Consider the following 22609-nt stretch of genomic DNA (forward strand, 5'->3'; position numbering starts at 1 on the left):
GGATTTATAAAGTAAGGCTTTTGCCTCCTAAAAGGATTGCCTAAATTTGCATATTTCAGACAATCTTAGTTACCTTGTCTGTCCAGGAATAAAGACCAAATAATCCATTTAAATAACCTATCTATTTAATCCATGTAGAGGGCCTCATACAGGTGCTTGTCTGATGAATAAATTTGATGAGTGAAGTGGAACTACTTGTGTGGCGGTGCTATGTTTCTCTTTATTCTCCTCAATTTTCTGCTTTGGTTCCCATATTGCTGAGTTTTCCATTGCTATAATAAGTATGTGAAATAATCAACTTATAGACAGCAAAGTTTTATTATGGCTCACCCAAACAGCAACTGAATTACACTTATGTAAGGATTAGTCACTGTCTCTTCATGGTGGAGTCTAAGACTAGAGCTTCTCTCATTGGTAGCAATGTGAAACTCCAGGTACAATGTGAAACTCCCAAGGTGGTAATAGACAAGTCTTATTCTTTATTCTGGTTCTCATTACACATAGGTGACAGGGTAAACTGAGGTAGAAGAATGCTTCTTCCCCCCCCAGTTAAGTTTATTGGTACATTTAAAGCAAACAATACAGTTATATTTATCATTGGTATCTTGTACCTTTACATGATGTGTCTTGGTTCTTATTTTTTACCCATACACCTGCCCTCCCTTCACCCCCTACACCCTTCCCTTTTTACAGTGACTTTGTTTTTCCTTTGTTCACATTTTTCTTTTCCCTTATTCCCTTTCCCTTCCCCTTCCCACTTCCCCTTTAGACATTTTCTTCCTATTTCACACTATCAATTCTGCCATTTGACCTTATTTAAACTTTTAGTTTTTCACACCAGAGAAACTATTCAGTATTTACTCAAGTGAAGACACACATTTCTAATGCTGTTTTACAGCAAATCTCTTGCTCTCTTTATTGCCTCAGATATGAAAAAATACCTGTGTGCACAATTAGGCAAAAATACACCACACCTAGGAGGAAGACAGAAGGTACATAATTAATGTCTCAGTCAATGTCTTGGGATTTATGAATGTATAAAACATTGAAATGTCACTGGAAAACCAGATAACCATTTCTGACTTATATATGTAGTAAAGTTCCTTTGCTTATTATGATTAAATCACACATTTGTATGCCACAAGTCAAGAGCCCTATTTTCTCTGAGTCCTTGTCTGTGTGAAAGCCAGGAAGGAGCCGTGGTTGGAAGTCATGGGGCTTCCACTTTACAATATTTTTACTGAAGTATACACACAGGAATATGTACTTTGTAACTTTGCTTTCATTTTATGTTGCCCAACTGAAATTCTTTTAGGAGCATGGAATTAATACAATAGACTACATTATTTATTTGTGTCAAAGTTTCCATGGTGATCATGTCATAAACATTGTAGAAGTTAATTTCTCCAGATTAGGTGATTATCTGTAAATTGTGTCATTTTGAGCTGTTTTCTGGAAAGTTAGAGCACATTATTTAGCATTTTAATATCATGTAAAGCAGAACTCTCAGAGCAATCATAAACAACTTTAGGTGTTAAAGTGATGACATTTTTAGCATGAAACCCAGGAAGAGCATGTAGTCCTCCAGTGTATGAGCTATGGCCAGAGCCTGCAGACCTCTTCCTGGAAGGTACCCCTCAGCACGGGAGCTATGACTGTGAGGCACACTCAGGACGGCCGGCAAAGCCTTCTTAGATACAAGTAGAGACAGACTCACAGAATCATGTAATTGGAAGTTAAAAAAATATCTCCTCCAACAAAAAGGCAGACCTGTTGGAGATGGGGTAAAGCAACTTGGAAAGAGGACAATTTTCTCCATGTTGCTGGTCCCCAGCAGGACCTCTCTCTGCCTGGGTAGAGTGTCTAACTCTTCAGCTGGGCGTACTCTCCACTCAGCAGACAAACACTACCCTTTCCTGTGCCAACCCTGCCAGGCTCCCAGCTGGACCAGCAGGAAGGCACTAGTGTACTGACCCAGGGTGAGAACAACCTCCTTATAATTGCAAGATGGCTGCAGCTCTCCAGGCCTCCTTTCTGTGTTCCAGGTGTGAGCCAAAGTCTGAAAGAAAGTTGAAGGGTGTCCTAAGTGCTTCTTAATACTTGCTTCACATTAGGTTTTCCTGGGAAGCTTTAAGAATCCTAAAACCCGTGCCACATCCCAAACTAAATCATGGTCTCTGGAGGTAAATTTTGTGCAGGTAATTTTGAGAAATATTGCCCTAAGAGAAAGTAAGATATTGAATCACAAATATCATTCAAACATGGTAAACTTACTTTGTTATTTTAGTACAGGAATTGCTAAACTTTATATGCCTCAGCCATTTACTGAGTCAGCTGCAGGAAAAGCACCTTGTTTCTCTCTTCATTCACCTGGATTCTTGGGAACCAGAAAACCTCTAATAGCATCTACTTTATTTAGAAGTTGGAGAAAGGATGTCATTGTTTCGGTCGAAGCAAAGCATGTATTGCATCCGACTTTGCCAGTGGAGATAGAACACTCTGGAGTTTCCTTTAACAAAAGCCTATTTATTTCACTTAAGAGTATATCCTCAATGTGCATCCATTTAGCTATAACTGTTTCTAGTTTCTCATTCTTTATGGCTGAAAAGTACTCCATTTTATAGAAAAATCACATATTCTTTATCCAGTCTTCAGTTGATGGGCATTTGAGTTGTTTCCAAGTTTTAGCTATTACAAACTGTGCCATGTAAATAGGGGAGGGTAAAGGGGGTGAAAGGAGGGCAGGGGTATGGGAAAAAATACAAGAACCAAGATATATCATGTAAAGGTGCAAGATCCCAATGATAAATGTAACTGTATTGTTTGCTTTAAATGTACCAAAAGACTTAGTGGGGAAAAAAGCCATAGAACTACTATATGAGCCAGTAATCCCATTTCATTGTATATAGCTAAAACAATTGAAATCAGGATCTGGAAGAGATATTAGCATCTTCATGTTAATTGCAGCATTATCACAATAGCCAAGATGTGAAAACAACCCAAATATCCATCCATCCATGAATCAGGACAGAAAATGTGATCTATTCAAACAATGGAATATTATTTAACTCTAAAATGAGGAAACCTTGCCTTATGTGGCATAAATTCACTTATGTAATGTACCTAAAGTAGTCATGCTTATAGGAACAGGAGTAAGACAGGGGTTTCCAGGAGTTGGAGAGAGGGGAAATGAGAAAAGCTGCCGGGCAACTGGTATAAGGTATCAACCATGTTAAGATGAGTGAGTTCTAGACCTCCCCTGTACACCACTGTACCCACACTAAACAATACTGTGTTGTGCTCTTAGGACTTTGTTAAGGTGTGGATCTCAAGTGTGGTATCCTGTGGATGCTGTTCACATGGTATTGTGAAGCTTGAATAAGGAGCACATGGAACACATAATGTGATTTTGAATTTTATTACCCCCCAAATAATAAAATACTGGTTCTTTACCACCCCCTCCAAATCGGATTGTATCATTTCCTCAGAGAAAATGAGCCAGAGAAATAAATGTGGAACAGCTGGTGCAGGCATAGTATGTTATCTGCTTTCTCTTTAAGAAGCAGTTAGAACTACCAAGGAAAAGAAGCAGAGAAAATGCCTGTAGAAAGATGGGTTGTATTGAGAGAAACCAAGAATCACTTGAGGGATTTCTGCGCTCAGAGCAGTAGCTGAAATGTGCTAATGATCAATTTAACACCTGCCATTTTAATTAGCACCTAAGGATAGACTGAAATAGAGAGAGAGAGAGAGAGAGAGAGAGAGAGAGAGAGAGAGAGAGAGAGAGAGAGAGAGAGAGAGAGAGAGAGAGAGAGAGAGAGAGAGTTGAAAAGAGTAAAATGGCCTGAGAAGCAGCCCAAGGTCAGAGGGGGAAATAAAGTACTGATGATAGAGTGGGGGGGATTATAGTTTTTAAATAAGAAAGTGTAATCTACATTTAGGAATTGCTGGTTTGTGTTTATTAGTATATCTTTTTGGTATAATGTTTGGAGCTGATGCTAATTTGTGAATTGTCTCAAGAAAATTAGATTCTAGATAAACTACTTTAAAAGATTCTCAAGGTCAGAGGGGGAAATAAAGTACTGATGATAGAGTGGGGGGGATTATAGTTTTTAAATAAGAAAGTGTAATCTACATTTAGGAATTGCTGGTTTGTGTTTATTAGTATATCTTTTTGGTATAATGTTTGGAGCTGATGCTAATTTGTGAATTGTCTCAAGAAAATTAGATTCTAGATAAACTACTTTAAAAGATTCTCCCTTTTAGTCCTGAGAAAAATAGCAGAGAGCGTGAGAGTGCTGGTTGCCTGTGTCATCTGTAACACTTAGCCTGAATTTTAGCAGTCACACTGCTATTAATGTGGGCTACTATCCAATTGGCTAGAAGTAGGTAAATAGAAGCCCTCACTGCCTATAAGCTTCTTAGCCAAAATGAAATAAAAATCAAATTTAAATAGGAGCACTTATATTAGTAATTATATATTTGGAAGAATACATAATTCCTGATGTGTGGGGGTATGAAGCAAAGTAAAACAGAGTTATCATTTCACCATGCTGAGATGTGCCTTTGAGAGCTCTGAAGTCCTAGTGCTTTCACTCTAATTCTTGTTAGGGAATTGATCATGTTAAAGTATTCTGTGACGCCGCCTCACAGGCCGCATTCTCCTGGTACTTCTTGGCTCCTAAAATGACCTCATGCCCTTATCTCTGGTTTCCCTCCCCAAGGCCACAGCAGTCCGGAGAAGTTGATACCTGTGTCTGCAGGGCTGCACCCATAAAAAGCAACCTGGCCTGTGATAGCTTAAAAGTAGCTCACTCCTCATACATAAGCAATAGCCCACCCCAAAACTGATAAAAGGACCTTTCTTTTTTGTTCTTCTCTCCTTTTGCGTCTTCTTCCTCCTCTCTCTCTCTGCTCTCTCTCTCTGCTCTGTCTCTCTCCTCTCACCCTTTGAATAAAATCTCCAGTCGGACCTCTCGGTGTGTGTGTGTGGCCTCGTTGTTGAGCATCACTATTCCCTTTCAATTCTCACAGTGAAAATTCTGGCAATTAATAAAGAGCTGCATAGATGCTTGAATAAGAAGAGACTTTGCATCTTCCTGGAAGATTCTTCCCCTGACACACCAGGAATTTAGAGAAGGAATATTAGATCAACAACTAGAGTTCCCTGAATTTTATCTGTTTTGATTTTACTTTACTGTCAAATATGCCACACAAAACAAACAAAACTGTAACTTCACATATAGAAAAGATACCTAGTAATAGAATTTTACACAAAAAAATTTGGTTGAATACTGATTGGATGTCTCTAGATAGCCTATCTATCAATCCTTCTTATATCCTGTGATACTGAGAAATCCTTTTCATCCTTTGATTCAGTTGGCACAAAAAATTTTCTTGCTATTACACAAATGATTCTGATAAGAATAAAAAATTCATTTATTAATTGAAAATTTTCTCATTAAAGCAGTTCTTAGAAACTAATAATTGTACATAATAAAGACATAGGCAGCATATGTTTTTACTTAAGTTGGAATGTAGCTATTTTTTAAATTAAAACTTAAAAAGGAATAAGTTAAAAAATGGAGAGAAATGCTCAGTTCTGACATTTATGCTTTCTGTAAATATTATTTCAAGAGTGAACATGCCATATGGAATAGTATATGTTAGAAAAATTTGAATATGCCGAAGATATTCTAAAACTACTGCACCACAAAATTAGTAGACGATATCTCATTGAGATAGATTTCTATATCCATGAGTATTATTTTAAATATGTAGGTAAAGAGTCATTTTTTGTTTAAATTTAGAAAGTTTCATAACAAACATCTTATGATACTACATATTTAGACACGGAGTTCTGGTTGTAACTTTCTGTTATTAAATTCTGTAAAACATGCCTAAAGTTACTGAGGATTTTATAAAAAGTAGCTAAAGTTTTAAAAAGTATTGAAGTTTAAGAAAGCTATTTGAAACAGGTAATGCAAGAAACAAAGATTAAAAATAGCATGTACCTGTCTGTAGTCTCAAAAATTTATAGTCTAGGAACCAAATATATGTAATGAAAAGAATGATAAGTATATATGGACATACCTCCATGTATTTGATGTATTCATTTGTGTATAGATTTATATATATATATATGATTATAAATGAAATGTTATACCTAAATGTAATAGATTTATGGGCTGCTTTTAATATACACTCAAGAATGTATAAGGATCCATAAATACATATAATAAAAGGAATCACAGCTGTGGCATGAACAAAAAATAATGGAGCTATTAGGCAGCAATGGCTGGTTCAAAGAAACCTAAGCAGGTCTCACTGAGGGTATGGAATCTAGTGGTAAACTTCAAAATCTTCCACAATAGGTAAGTTATGAACAAACAGAGATGGGTCCATCTTTAAAGAGAAAAAAAAATGAAGCACATATTAAACAGCTGAGATTTCTAAATATTCAATAGCTCAGATGAAAGAAGAGAATGAGGAAAGCAGGACTCCACTCAGAGAACTTTTGTACAGTGGTCCAGGAGGAAAATATTGAGCTATCCTGAAGCGCTGAAAGTGGGAGAAATAAAAGCAAAAGTGATGTTCCTAGGTAGCTAGTGACTGGAGCATGTGTGGAGCCAACAGCTCAGACGTGACTGACTATGTGAGCCAAAGTCGCCATGAAGCTGTTGAAAATACAACTACAACACCACACAACAATGCCAACCCAACAAATGTCTATTGGGCATGTACCACGCAGGAGACCCATAAACTGTGCAGTGTCTGGGCCCACAAAACTGAGTAAGGTAATAAAGACAGGGCACTCAGGGATTTGGTTCTAATTTAACTGCTTGAAAATCAGGAGGATGATTTTTATGATGATGTCTATAATGAGGAATGGGAGCCAGAGATACTAAACTGAGGAGACAGGGAACATGAGAAAGAGGATTAGTTCAGGGATGGGGATGACTGAACCAGAAAAATATCTTGGCATGGAAAGTGCTGTGGACTGACTATGTGCCCTAAATCATACGTTGAAGCCTAATACCCAAAGTCAAGGTATTTGGAGGTGGAGCTTTGAGTGAGAAGACTGGAGCCCCCATGAATAGGATTAATGCTCTTCAGAAGAGACAGAAGTGCTAGCCATGGTTCTCTACTCTCTGACATGTGAGAGGGCAACAAAAGGCAGAGACTTCTGCACAACAGGAATGAGACCCTCACTAGAAACTGCATTGGCTGGCACTTTGACCTTAGGCTACCCAGCCTCCAGAACTGTGAGAAACCAGTGTTTATTGTTTACATCACTCCATCTATACAACTGGAAGTCCAAACTTACTACAGCAAACAAAAGGGGACGAGCGGGCAAAAAAGAAGTTTGTACTTTTGATGACATGGCAGGTGGGTTGGAGAATCTAGTATATTAGAAGTAAGCCTGAGACAAAAATTGTCTATATAAAAAAGAAAACTCCAACTATGCAGAATTTAGTTATTAAGTGAATACATAGTGGAAAACGGCCAAACACTAGTTTAATTTGGAGGGTTGATTTAAATGTGGGTCTTTATTATTTGTTCTGCTGCCCATATGGTGGCACTGAAGACCTCAATTACCTCCACGAGGGAAGGATATGAGTAGTGGAATTCTCCAGTTGCTCCTCATAATGCCCACCATCTAATTAGATTTTTGGTGTTTATGGTTGATATGAAGACATGCTTTTATAAGCCTATCTTGTGGACAATTGAAATATAATTGTTTTGGCATCATTTAGAAACCTCCAAGTAAATAAAGTATAATAACCTAGAATTTTATATTCACACCATGAAACATAATTCACTTACTTTTTAAAAAATGAGTTAGTTCTAGTGACACAGAATAGTTTCCATTAGTATGAAATCAAGATAGAGAAGTATAACTAATGAGAAGCCTATTTTTGTATACAACAGACTGCAAAAGTCCCTATACATGTCTACTTATACATATATAAATTATTAAATGAACATGAAGAAAATGTAGAATAACATACAATGTGTTCATAAGGTTACTTGGAGTAGAAAATTATATAGGTGGAAGGAAGATAGGAAGATAGTATAAAAGTATAAAATATCACACTTTAAAAATAAAAAATACATGTGTAGTAATTGCATTTATGAATGCATGTAAATTTTACATGTGAGTACACTTAGAATATAATTATAGGAGTTTTAAATGAGTTAAAGTGCATGCAAATTTAGTAGGAAGCTATATTGAATTTCAAATAAGATCAAGACTGGATTCTCTTTCATTGTATTATCCTACCTGGTACTCTTTCTGTTTTTCTCGTGTTCCAAGTACAATCTTTTGAAGCCGAGCTTCCTGAATATGTCAGCTTTTTTCATATATGAGCTGTCCCCATGACTTCTCCTTTGCTCTTTAGTCCCAAATGGTAGAAACTTGATTTATTTCAATTACCAAATAGCAATTTGGTTTTGTTTGTTTTATTTTATTTTTTCTCTCTTTGAAGTTATTGGTAAATTTTAGGTATACAGTTGAAGAGGAGTTATGGTGTGAGCAGGACAGAAACTATCTTTTGCTTCTGTCTGCTTCTACACTTACTGTATGGGTCTCAACCAGCTCATGATAGTCAAATGACCAGTGTGCCTGTGAGAAAACTTGTGTGGAAACCATATAGTGTGATAACCATATGGCCTGCATGCCAAAACTTATCTTGTGTACACTTTCAAGAGACTTATAAAAATATATTTTCTAAAAAATAGTTTGTTGTACAAAAATAAAATAGGCTTCATTCCAGTTTTACCCCTCTAACTTGATTTCATACTAATGGAAACTACTCTGTGTCACTAGAACTAACTCATTTTTTAAAAATAAGTGAATTATGTTTCATGGTGCAAATATAAAATTCTAGGTTATTACACTTTATTTATTTATTTGGAGAAGGTTTCTAAATAATGCCAAAATAATTACATTTCAAATGGCCACAAGATAGCTTATAAAAGCATGCCTTCATATCAACCATAAGCGCTGAAAATCTAATTAGATGGTGGGTGATATGAGAAACAACCTGAAACTTCCACTGCTCATAGCCTTCCTTTCCTCACAGAAGTAATTGAGGTCTTCAGTGCCATCATATATTTGTACCATAAAGAAAAATATATTTTTAGCACCACAAGATTAGCACATGCTATAGGTATACCACTGTAAGAGTAGCACTTGTTGTTTGTAGCAAACTGTCTAAAGTGCAAAAGAAGAAGCCTCTGGCTGCCCTTCCTCTAAATTTTCTGGTTGCATGCAAGTGGACTCTGCCTGCCTCTCATACTGCTCTTCACAGAGCTGCCACTCTAGCTCTGCAACTGTCTGTGACCATCACTTGGCTTGTCCGGAACGTCCCCTCTGGCTGTACTGATCTCCAGATCTCAGTGAGTTCCAGTGCTTGGTCGGCATATCCAGATCACTGAGATTTCCAGTGCTGTCTCCAGATGGCTCTAAGTTTCAGTTCTGCCCTTTAGGCACTCCCACCCTGTGTTCTCACAGTGTGTAGACTAGGTGAAACAAGATGTTGCCCTGTCAGCACTGCCTCCAGCTTCCAGTCTATGCCATGGGTGAGATTGCCCCATGTCATGGTGTGAATATGATAAATGCTCAATAAACCATTGCATTCAAGAGATTACATGATTTGGTATGTTTCTTTGGCAGATTTTCCCACTCTTTGGCTCCTCCAAACCCCTGGGTGACCTAACTCAGAGGCCTTGCAGCCTTGAGAGTGGCCTCCATGTCCTCAAGACAGGTTGTTGTATCGATCTGACAACTGTTATCCATTATTTACTTTCTCTACCACCTGAAAGCCAGAATAACTAATTGTGGTGAACTTCCCTACTTGATGGCAGAGTTTGAAGATTTCCTCCCAAAGATGTCACATTAATTTGTATTCTCGGCTATGCTTCTGTGATTGCAAAGAACCTTCATCAATCAATTATTTTTCCACCATTTGTCAGCAAAATAGAACCATCATGCTGCATTAATGAGAACTCCTTTGGGTCTCTGCTGCCTTTGCCAAGCTGAGGCCTATCTATGGAAGACACGACTGGAGAAGACTTAGGACAGTAGAAATGACAGGTCCCTCGTGGTTGAATAAATAAACATTATGCTTTGCATATCTGGGGATCATCTGTATTATCCCTGTGCTCATGTGCTGGAATACACTTTTCTTCATCACTACATATGCAAATTCTTTTCATTCTCAAGACCCAGCTGAAAGATTTCTAAGTAATTTTGTAATTTGTTCTTGTATGAGCTATTATCTGTGTGCTCATTATACTTCTAGGTATTACAATACAAGCCCTGCATATTTCCTCTCCAACTAAAAATAGTTTCCTCTCAACTTTTCCTTTTCTGTCACGCAATGGAACATAAACTTTTTCTGGCATGGATCACCTTCCAATTTATATTAGAGTATCTTGGTATTCCCAATTTTAGTGTTCACCTCCGAGTGAACTCTAAAAAAGCAGAAGTAGGAGTTCTTTCTTCTTCAGTGTGTTACCCCACCGGCACATCGCTAACACTAAGGCATGTGATACATTTTCTTTACTGAGTCACTTTTCTGCTGAGATGATATACTGGGCCGCCATTTTTATAAGGATCTTGGAAATTCCACAGGCAGAAGTGATGTGCTAACAACAATGTCCGGTGTTCTCTATTCAGAGATATGATTGGAATGTTATTATTTTTATTAAATTTTAGCCATAATTAGAAGGATCCTACTCCTCCCTTCTCATTAAGATTCTTTTCCTGTTGTACATTTCCAAACCTAGTAGCATAATCAGTGTTGTGTTTTCGCAATCTGTTGGTATTCTGAAAATGAGAGCCAATGACCTTTGTGTTAATTAGTTGATATGGGAACCTGCTGGGACCCAGAAGAATAAGATTTAATAGAATTTGAGATTATGTATTCCAGTCATAACTGTGGATGTAATAACTAATGTTATTGATGAACTCAAATAGACATGTATCCATATTAATGTGTTTTTAGTCCCCATTTTCTTAATGAGATTTATTTAAATTTAGTTAGCGATATAATAAAATACTAAAGAGTAACTCAAAAAATCTAGAAACAGAAAAATACTTTATTGTACTTCTGAGATGAACAAATGGTCCCATTGCTTTAAACTTAGAGTTACATCAAGTAAAAATATGTGTAAATTTGAATTAAAAAACACACTAAGTATATTATTTTAAAATAGACTGAACATGTTTTTCAAAATAAATGGAATCCTATTTTCCCACCTTATTTGAAGTAGTGGTATGTGTTTTGCAAAAGGAAATGTATAATGTAAGGATAGAACCATAAAGAAAAGAGGAAGCACCATTTTAGGTTGAGTGTCTGGGAAGATAGAGCGAATATAAAATGTTTATGGTATTTGTTACCTTACCAGATTATGTCTGCTCTACCTTCACCCATACGTCCATCAGCAGTATCTGATATCTCTAGATTTGCCTGTCCCAATAGAATCCAAGGAGCCTAGGGTAAGCCCATCCAAACACCTCTGGGAATTGTAGGAAGGCTTTCTGGACTGTGTATGGATATTTGTTCCAGGAATATAGAAATTGTTCAATAAGTAATAATCTAGGCTGTGAATTATTTGCTCTATGTCTTCTTGTAGAAATAAGGAAAGTGAAAAGACAGCATCAAAACTTCTGGAACATCATCCCAGGGAACCTCCATGAAGAGAAGAGGATATGTGTGTTCCTCACAGGCCAGGCACTGGAGCAGCTGACAGGCTCTGAAGGAAGATATAGTCCCAAGCCTGGCTTTCAGCTGCACAATAAATGAAGCACCGAGACTTTCCTGGTGTAGTCAAGCCCTATGTCTTGGAAAATCTTTGGTCCTCCAGCTCTACTTGTTACCCACTCTTCATTGTTTGAGAGAGGTAAAGAAGGAAGGGCAGGAACAAGGGGAAAAAAAGAGAACCAAGACCTGCCATGTAAAGGTACAAGATCCCAATGATGAATGTAACTGTACTGTGTACCTAGAATGTACCAATAAACTCAAATGAGGGGGAAAAAAAGCAGAGATGTGGGCTGGGAATTTAGCTCAGTGGCACAGTACCTGCCTGGCAAGAGCAAGGTCCAAATGTACCAAAACTCAAATGAGGGGGAAAAAAAGCAGAGATGTGGGCTGGGAATTTAGCTCAGTGGCACAGTACCTGCCTGGCAAGAGCAAGGTCCTGTTCTGGGGGGTGGGGAGCTGAGACATCCCTTGAATTATTTCCCACTTCAGATCAACTTTGCTTGCCCACCTTTCTCTCAGTTTGCTGCTACGTGTATCTAAGTTTCCTTTGACTTAAGGAGAAGCCCCACACTTCTTCTGCTCTCAGAGGCATAGCCCCTAATGTCATCACCATGGAAACTGTTGATTATTTATTCATTTGTTTGGTTATGTTTGCTTATTTATAGTAAATTGTGATTCAGTTCATGAAGAATTTGTGATGCTCAAGGGAGCTGTGTAATGTGACCCTGGCTTCCAAGCATCTACGTATTCACATGCAAAAGATGGGAAGAGACAAGGAAAGCCAGAGAGTTTCTGAGGAAGGGGCAGATCAGAAGTTTAGGAAACCTAGATGCCTCTGGTGGCAGTTACATAATGCTGCTGCCAATCTCCTGAATTTGCCTTCGCTTTGTGCTCTGCTTAACATGCAAGCTGCAAGTACTTTCTTTTTAAAAATGTGTAACTGAGTAGGTGGGAAAATGTTAAAGAATAAATCATTCTCAGTTAGGGGATACTTCATGCCTTTCCCAACTTGAGTCCAAAGTCAGATACATGGGTTATTGAGTTGAGAAAATAAAGGTGTGATTTTGGAGGTGCGGATCTTTTGGGCACAGCAGATATTGGGAGGATGTGATGATAATACCATCAGCAAGACAGGGTTTGTCTGGATATCGAGGGAGAGAACCTGGGAGCTAGGAACTGAATGAATAAAGAAGAGGGAGAAATGAAAAGACAAACCATAGTCATCTGGAGTTTCACCTCAGTCTGGCACTGTATGACTTCCAAAGGAGCCTTCCTTTGCTTTCTCCCCCTTCATCTTCTTCTCCTCTTCTCCTCATCGTTCCTTGTCTTTCCACATTTCATTTTTTCTCCAGCCCTGCCTTCTGAAACACTCTGCCTGCATTAGATTTCAGAGGAGGACTATTGATACTATAATCCTGCTACACTATTGATTCAATAAAATCCTTAAAGCATTAGCAGTGGAGAGAGAACTAATGAATGCCAGTTCTTTCAATGGACAAATAAGGTACGTGATTTTTCAAGAAGGGAAATCATCCGATTAATACAAGGTCACTCTGGGATTGTAATCCAGGTTTCCTGACTCCCACTTAAATATTCTTTTTTCTCCACAACAGAATTTCTTAGGTTAGCAAAGAATTAGATACCACAAATAATAATTTTTTTACTCATGAAACAAGCCATTTAGCTGCCTGATTTGTGCCAATATTGTACTGAAATTTGGAAGTCAAGGTGGGAAGGAATTTAACTGTGAAAGTATTATATAGTCTTTTGTTCACATTCCTTGAAAGTATAGACTTTATCATAATTCGCCAATGTCATAGTGGTAGAAATAAAAAGAGCATAAAAACATTGTATATATGACTAAAAATGCAATTTAAGTTTGCATGATCTGTGTTTAGGTCCCTATTTGAGTTTTTCTGTTCTTCACTTACTTAAATTTCAAGGTGAAATTATTGCAGTTGTGAAAGTGAAAATCTTAAAGGGAAAGAGAGGAATAGAGAAATCTAAAAGCTTATAATTATTATCGATTCTGGAAATCACATGATTTAGCTTAACTATTTCGTCTTCACATCCTAAATGAGTTCTATAGTCAAAGGGATGGCTGTATGTAAAATGACTGAGGGTTGGCTGAACTGTTTAAATGTAAAACAGATGTTTCATATGTTACAACATCCCTTGAAATATAAAGCTAACATTATTAATATTCACAAGGTTTATTTGGCTTCATTCCTATTTGTAGTATATTCTCTCTGCAACTACGAATTCTTTCAAACATTTCAGGAGTGGATGGGATGTTGTCTAGTTGATTAGAGATAGCTAGAATTTCAGATGAGCCCCTGCCTAGTCTTTCTGGTTGATATGCATGCTTGCGTCATTTCCTCTTGTTATCTCTTCTCAATGTAGTCATGCTGCTGATGGTGAAGTTTAACAGCTGTTCAGACAATGCCTGCCTGAAAGTGTGGATCCCAGGCTGTCAGGGTTTGGTGTTCAGGGTATTCATATCCAGAGGACCAGCAGTGCCTAACATCCTCCACTATATGGTCTATGTGACAGAAATCATCTCAATTTTCAAACTTGAGAGACCAGGATGAGAGTTTAGGTTAAATTGGCCGCAGCTGGCAAGTTATACAGTAGCATTTGGAAGCAGCCAGTTCAATAGCAGCGTGTGCCTTCCTGACGTGGCACTGAATGTCTGGGCTTGAGAGTCAACCGGAAACCAACAACATGTGATTCTGCTGAAAGACTGGTTCTTTGGAGAAGGGCCGCTGGTGCTAAGTAACTAGAATAGATGTGGACCTGTGTAAGCTAGGCTAAAGCTGCAAAACATTTTTTGACTGAGTGAAACACTAAAGCAGGGAATTATCTTTCACAAAAACAAGAAAGAAAAGACCTTCATAATACATAAATTTGGGTCAAGGAAAGATGACTCAGCTGCAGTTATATTGAGTTGGCAAGATAATGACATTTGGTCTCAGTAGATGCATTTTTAAATTTTTTTTTCAGCTTTAAGTGACTTTATTGGTACATTTTAGGATACAGTACAGTTACATTCATTGTTGGGATCTTGCATTTTTATTTTAAATAGAAGGTACCCTTTAAAAGACTGACCACATGAGAGACCAATTCATTTTTGGTAGATTTTGACTGAACATATCACTGGAGAAATAAAGTAGATTGTTTTCTGTTTTCTCCATCCCATGACCCAGCTTAAGTCAGTAAAAAAGACCCGTAAAACTCTGTAGGTAGCCCCAAATCTGGCTGCACAGGACACTCAGGACTATCCTGGCCAGTTCCTGGGGCAGGTATGGCCTCTCTAGTCTCATCAGGAATGTTCTGAGTTCTGAGTTAGGGGATGCAGAGGGTACAAGTATTCTCCTGGACAACAGTGTGCATATGGGAATTCTATGGTATGATATATGTAGTGTTTAGCATTCATTCTGAGGAGTGAGAAAGATTCTTTATTTTAAATTTACAAAGTTTGGCATTACGGATATATAAAATATACTGTGGTCTGTATCCAAAAATCAAGGAAGCAATTATTCAGCAAATTTTGAAAAATTTTCACAACCTGACAGATATGTGGCATCTCATCTCTTTATTCTGAAGCAAAATAACCATAAAAATAAATTCTCAGCTTCTAAGTTTCATTTGAAGCATTACATTTTCAAAACATACCTTCAGACCCCATTTAGAGCCTTAATGACATCCTCTACACACCAGCTGCTGTTCCACTCTGCTTCAACAGTATTTTAATTTGTCATCATCACCCCTCTGTCCTAGCAGGTTCCTCTCCCAGGTGTGCCCAGAAGCTCACTGTGACCCACCTGTCTCTGGCGTAGGCTTCTAGCCAGAAGCCACAGCAGCAGCGCAAAAGGTGGAATCTGCTTACATTCTGACAAGTTTCTCTTTTAAGTGTAGCTATTAAGTCTCTCTACATAAAAAAAAGAGGGAGGTGAGGCTGAAGAAAGAAAGGAACTGCAGTTCCTGGCTCTCACTGAATGAAAGAATGCCAGTGGTTTGTAATGGATGGCCACGTGGGTGGACACATGGAACCAGCTATTACCTGACACTGATGAGAGAGTGGTCTTTTGACAGAGCTGGCAGGTCTTCAAGGGTGGACACTCATGGAAACATGGAAGAAGGTGAACAAATGAATACCAATACTTTTGGCCCTCTCCAAAGGCCTATTGTTTCTGCTACCAGTTTCTGTTACTTTTCAGTTCATTTCATAAATGCATAGTGGTCATATCCAAACATCTCAATGATAATACTTTTTTGATAATAAAGTTTACAACTATACCAAGATCCAGTAAAATCTATCCTTTCTTTTAAATAAAGAAAATAGAAATAGTCTTTGTCATTCATTCCATAATTCAATTAAAATAAAGCTCTGAAAGACTCTGTTCTATGTCATCCTTGTTTTGTATAGTTGAATTTGGGTTTTAGAGTTGGGCGACTTGAGTTTACACTGATTATGTGACCTTGAAAGAGTAATTTACTTAGTTTCCACATCTATAAAATAGGGCCATAGTAACTACATTTTGTAATAGCTACAATGTTTATATTAATGAGGTTAGTATCGCATCTAGCCGTGTATCTGGTATCTTGTAGGAACTTAAAAAAAATCTCTACCTACTCCTCTGTCTTTTAATGTCTAGAGCTGCCTATTGGTTCAATGTACATAGTACAGCATTTTCTCCAAATTTCCTATGTAGATATTTTAAAGACATGATCCAGAACCTTACAAAATTAGAAACCTGGGATCAAAACGGGGAAAGAGTGGTTGAGGCTTCAGAATCTTAAGGAGAACCAGAAACAAGTCACAAATCCTGGCCTGAAATCTTGGTTTTAGTCCTTACCAGCTAAAGGAACCTGTGGACATAATTGCTTCACATCTTAAATCCTCAGTTTTTGAAATCTGAATGAAGGAGATTATAGTATTTCCTTTATAACCATTTACTGAAGACATTCTTCATGTGGACGTACATTAAACTTGAGATTGAGTTTTCCACAAAGATAAACAAATTATATTCAAAGCCCTCAAAAGTGCTTGGAGCCAATGGGATGACTTACTCATGCACTCAGTTTTATAAGATATATTTTGAATATAGAATTGGTTCCTGAATTCCTTTTCAGAAACATTATAATATAACAACGATAGCTACAGACATGCCATGTCATTTTCGATGCACGGTATCCTACTTCCTATCTGTGTGGACACAGGCAAGTTATTTAATCTAATTTTGGAAATAAGGGAAATAGTGAAATTGTGACTGCGAAACAGAATGCTGTATATAATTATAAGAAATATTGCAAGCATTCCGTAAAAAAATCTAGTTCTAAAGTTGGCTACAGGGTCTCCTCTATGCTTGGGGTAAAAGGGGCCAGGCTTGAGAGCTTCTTATGAATCTTCTCTCTTTAGACCAATAATCTAGGGCTGAGGATTTAGCTCAGTGGTGCCACCTCCTGCCTTGCAAGTGCAAGGACCTGAGTTCAATCCCTGGTACCAAAACAAAAACAAAACAAAACAAAACAAAACAAAAACCCATGGATTAATAATGTATGTAGAAAGATCTAATCTTTACCCTGAGAAGTGGAATTGCTTTGGTATTGGTAGGTACATGTACAGTTTTGAAAGTCTAGCTTCTATGTCTGGACATTCTTTCTTGAAAGAGCAGAGTGATAGAAGTATGTCTTTTTCTCATTCTTTTTCATAAAAGCTATCTTGAATATTTTATCTTGCCATTTTTTGTTTTTAAAAATCCTCCATTTTCTGTAAGAAAGTTTTTATAAATTTCTAAGAAAAGTACAATCTTAACAAGCTACAAGGAAACTATGAGATTATAATGAGCTTCAGTAAAAATCACCATGTGCACAGAATTGGTTAGGAAAGAAAAGTGTTCAGGATCTAATTTTTAAGGTTCTTGACAAGAAAATCTGTCCCTAAAGTAAGGAATAACTTTCCCAAATGATTGCTTCAGCTCCTGATTCTCACTCTGACTCAAGCCCCAGCTGCATTCATTTTATTTCATTTTCTTTAAAACTGGAGATAAATAAGGATGAAATACTGTGCATATGTACCACCTTGTTTCTGAGGAGTCCAATAGGTTTTTAGCACATTATCTCATTTATCTTCCCTAAGCTCTGAGAGGCAAGTGATGAGTATAATGCCCCTAATGATTGATGCAAATGAGAAAACCAAGGAGGAATGACAAAAGGAAGTAAGTGAACACGAACACACTGGAGCAGGCGACAAAGTAGAGAAGAGAAACTATACCTCAGAAGTTGTCATGTCCAAGAACTTCCTTTAAGTATCATCACCCATCATCAGTGAAGAGTGAAAACTGCATAATAAGGTAGTGTATCCTGAGAGACAGTGGGCACATTTACATACCTTTTAGTATAGTGTATAGTTATAATTATTCTATTTAATTATTCTTTATTAATGTTAACATCTTATTGTCCTAACTTGTAAATTGAGCTTAGTATCAATATGTATATATAGGAAAAAGCATATATAGATATGTACATGTAGGAAAAGGCACAGTGTATACAGGAGTTGGTACTATTCACCATTTCATACATCCACTGGGGGGCTTGAAATGCATTCCCTGTGGAAATGTGGGGGCTATTGGAGCTGGTTGTGCAAACCCCTTGCAGTGGTTTTTATGAATGAAGACACTATTATCACTTGTTTTGGGAGCTGATATTTTAATAAAGGATCAGACAGTTACAGACAGTCTTTTGTTTATCAGTCAAAATACATCTTAAATGGGTCAAGAGAACAGATGTGAAGAGTGGGGATGACACTGGGACAGACACAGTTATTTATTTACGTAGAATGGATTCACAAATCATGGAGGGAAGCCATTGCCCTAAATTGCCTTCTGTAATGTTCATTCATCAAGTACCAAGAGGACTAAACCAGGAAAAGAACTGTCTATTATAACAATTAGTAACAGAGTATCCAGTGTCAACCAACCATAAGACATCATGACAGCAGTTTAGAGATTGAGCATTAAGGGAAGGGAGGGAGAAAAGCACATTGCCAACAGGTAAGTCAAACAGACAACCAAAAGTAACTTTCAGAGGCACTATAGCATGGTTAAAAGCATGCAGAAGACAGAGCAGCCCTGAACAGAACTAAATTCTAGATCATTCACTTTCCAGCTCTGTGGCCTTTTGGGTTGTATGAAGGCTATTGGCAACGCATATAAATTATTTGTGCCTTGACTTGCAATAAATGACATTTATTAAAGTGATCTTAATCTTCTTCATCTTATTTTCTCCTTCCTAAAACATACTTATAATCTTTCACTTTAAGTTTTACCAATCAAATTTTAATGTTTTGGAGATCATACAATTAACTGATATTTTACTTTCAGTAGTATGAATTTTGTATTTGATATGGCTCAATATCTTTTATTCAAAAGATGTGAAGTTTAAGAAAGATAAAAACCATTGTCATTATTATTGTGCAAATATCTCAGTATTTGTGGCTGCTTCTAATTGGCATATTGTTTTACTAATAATCATATGTAAAATATTGATTTAATTATATTTTCTATTTTCTCATCTTATCACTCTTAATTGTCTTACCAGCCAGATTTTGAATGATCATCAATGAATAATGTCACCAGGTACCAAAATGTGGCAAGCAGAACTAGTATGCCTATGTGCTTATCTGTTTATGGTGGCCTTTGATGCATCCACTTACTAAGCTGAGTGACTGTCATCTCCCTCCTAGAATGTTTGTCACATTAATTTCAGGAAACATCCTCTCCCAGTTATTCAAGCAAACACCAATCTAGATGCTGTTGTGATGGGATTTTGCAGATGCTGTTAAAATCTCTAGCTGATTTCAATTTAATATAAAAAGAAACTAGTCCAGTTAATATGGATGGGCCAGACTTAGTTGGAAGGCTTTTAAAAGAGCTAAATTAAGAGACTCTTGCTTTTAGATTTAAAAAAATTCATCTTGTATTAATTGGATTCCAGCCTGCTCATTATCTTTCTTTCCTTACCTTCTGTTCTGAAGACTAGGACTTGCATTACTTAGTTGGCTACCAAAATTCATGAGTCAATTCATTATAATAAATCCAGGTAGATAAATATATTTCTATTTTGATGTAACTGACACAGAGAGGTTAAGAATTTTGCCCAAGTCCATCCACTTACTTAGCATAAAATAATAATTTTATTATGCAAATTAAGTTGAAAAGCATTAACTCTATATTAGGTAATTATGACTAGTAATGACAGAAACAAAAATCCTTTAGTAAACTTTAATTTGCCTTAATCCTTTCATAAATAACTGATTATAATTTTAAATGCATTTATTAATGAGTTTCATTCTATTAACATAAATCAGTATATACATACATACATACATACATAAATATATATGTATGTATAGATATCCTGATGTGATGTGTGTATATTTGTATCCTGATGTGTATCTCTTTGGGTGCGTGTGGATGTAATGAATAGAATCAATGAACTGCACATAATTCAGAGAATTGTAGTAAATGTGGCTATAGTACCAAGAATGGAAAAGGAGTAGAAATAAATTCCAAAGCTTGTGGTAGTTATCATTTCAGTACCTAAGCATGGGCCACAGAGGATAGCAAACCATTGAAAGGAGAGGAGGAGTTTTTGAGTATGAACTTCAAAAGCAAATGTTTTTAGGTAGGTGATAGTGGTGCCAAAATACTGTGACTGAAGCCTTAGGAATAAAGAGTAAGGAGACTCACTGCTGCCTGTGAATTTGGACAAGCAAGTGAAGGAGCCACCTACTTTACCTTCTCAACTCTATGGGTGAAGTTTCTATAGCTTCTCTCTTTAAATAAAGCTTCTGAAATTTCTGGAAGCAAAAGGGAGCTAGCACAGCTTCTTTTTCTACAAAAACCACTCTTTCACTGTGTACAATGTAAACAGCTGTGTGTGTGTGTATGTGTGTGTGTGTGTGTGTGTGTGTGTGTGTGTGTGTGTGTGTGTGTTATGAGGGATCAAACTCAGGACCTTGTGCTTGCAAGATAGTCACAGCTGAATCCCAGGCTAAAGTGAACAGCTTTCTAGTCCACAATAACTTCAGCAGGTTTCAGCTGTCGTGAGCTGGTGGTTTCAGAAATCATTCTTTTTTTTTTTTTCATTGAGTTTATTGGTACTTTTTAAGTATACAGTACAATTACATTTATCATTCGGATCTTATACCTTTACATGAAAAATCTTGGTTCTCATTTTTTCCCCAATAACTCTGCCCTCCCTTCATTTCTTCCAACCTCCCCTATTTACAAAGACTTTGTTTTCATTTTTTCATTTTCTTATATTTTTTTCTTTTCCCTTATTTCTTTCTCCTACCTTTTCCACCTTCCCTACACCTTTAGCCCTTTTCTTCCTATTGCACATTGTCAGTTATACAACTCAGATATTACTTACACTTTTAGTTTTTCACACCAGAGAAATTATTTGGTATTTAAACGTGTGTCTTATTTATTTCACTGAAGAATATGGCCTCAATATGCTTCCATTTTCCTATGAATGACTCTAGTTCCATAGTACTCCATTTTATAGAAAAACCACATCTTCTTTATCCAGTCTCCAACTGATGGGCAGATGGGCTGTTTCCAAGTTTTAGCTATTACAAACTGTGCTGCCATAAACATGAGTGCTCACATATCACTGTGGTATGATTCTTTTAATTCTCTTGGAAAGACACCCAGCAGAGAGATAGCTGGGTCAAATGTGGAAATCCATATTGATTTCCACAGTGGTTGCACTGGCTTTTATTCCCACCAACAATGGAGGACAGTTTCTTTCTCCCCACAACCTCACCAACATTTGTTATTTTTTGATTTCTTGATAGCAGCCATTCTTCCTGGGGTGAGGTGGTCAGAAATCTTTCAGTAGAAAATTTGCATAATCAAATTAAAATGAGATCATTAAGATATGGTCTAAACTACTATGATTGATTTCCTTATAAAGAAGGGAAATTTGGACACAGATAGGCATGAATGGGAAAGATGTACAAAGACAGAAATATTGGGAGACTAATAATGGGAACATGAAGATATAGATTTGGAGGATGTATCTGCATGCCATGATTGCCAGGAAAATACTAGAAGCTGGGAGAGAGGGATGGAAAAGATTCTCCTTCAGTCTTTAGAATGAACCATTTCTACTGTCACCTTAATTCTGGACTTCTTCTCTCCAAAACTGAGACAATAAATTTCTGTTATTTTAAGCCACCCCAGTTATTGGTACTTAATTTTACAGTCCTAAGAACACACACACACACACACACACACACACACACTTACACAAACATGCACACCCATACGTAATTTGTTACTATTTTTAATATAAAAAAAGCAAAGAGACAGAGTAAATTTTTCAAATGTCACTGTATTTATTACAAACAGAAACAATTATTTTTAGTCTCTCAAAGAAACTATGTTTGAGCAAATATCCCTGCGTTTCCAGTAGTGATATTTGTAGTGACACTCTTTTTTTAAATTTTATTCAGTTTATTGGTACATTTTAGTTATACAGTACAATTACATCATTATTGGGATCTTGTACCTTTACATGACAGGTCTTGGTTCTCATTTTTTCCCTTGTTCCTGCCCTCCCTTCACCCCCTCTTTCCCTTCCCATTTACAAACACTTTATTTCCATTTTAAAATTTTCTCATATATTTTTCTTTTCCCTTATTACCTTTCCTCTACCCTTCCCAATTTCCCTACACATTTAGCCCTTTTCTTCCTATTTCACATGGTCAATTATCTCATTAGGATCTTATGTACTATTATAGTTTTTCACACCAGAGAAACTATTCA

At 37.0% G+C, this 22609-nt stretch overlaps 1 long non-coding RNA gene across 1 annotated transcript in view; it reads left to right on the top strand.

Annotated features, from left to right (window-relative positions):
• LOC117285113 overlaps positions 1-13486 on the top strand; it is a 31073-nt gene extending 17587 nt beyond the window's left edge. The window contains exons 6-7 of the long non-coding RNA XR_004516086.1: positions 11644-11970; positions 13124-13486. This is a non-coding gene — a long non-coding RNA (uncharacterized LOC117285113). The remainder of the gene's footprint in view (positions 1-11643; positions 11971-13123) is intronic.
• Positions 13487-22609: the final 9123 nt, after the last annotated feature.

Source organism: Fukomys damarensis, unplaced genomic scaffold (assembly GCF_012274545.1).
Source record: "Fukomys damarensis isolate Sample0158 unplaced genomic scaffold, DMR_v1.0_HiC HiC_scaffold_6, whole genome shotgun sequence".
Lineage (NCBI taxonomy): Eukaryota > Metazoa > Chordata > Mammalia > Rodentia > Bathyergidae > Fukomys > Fukomys damarensis.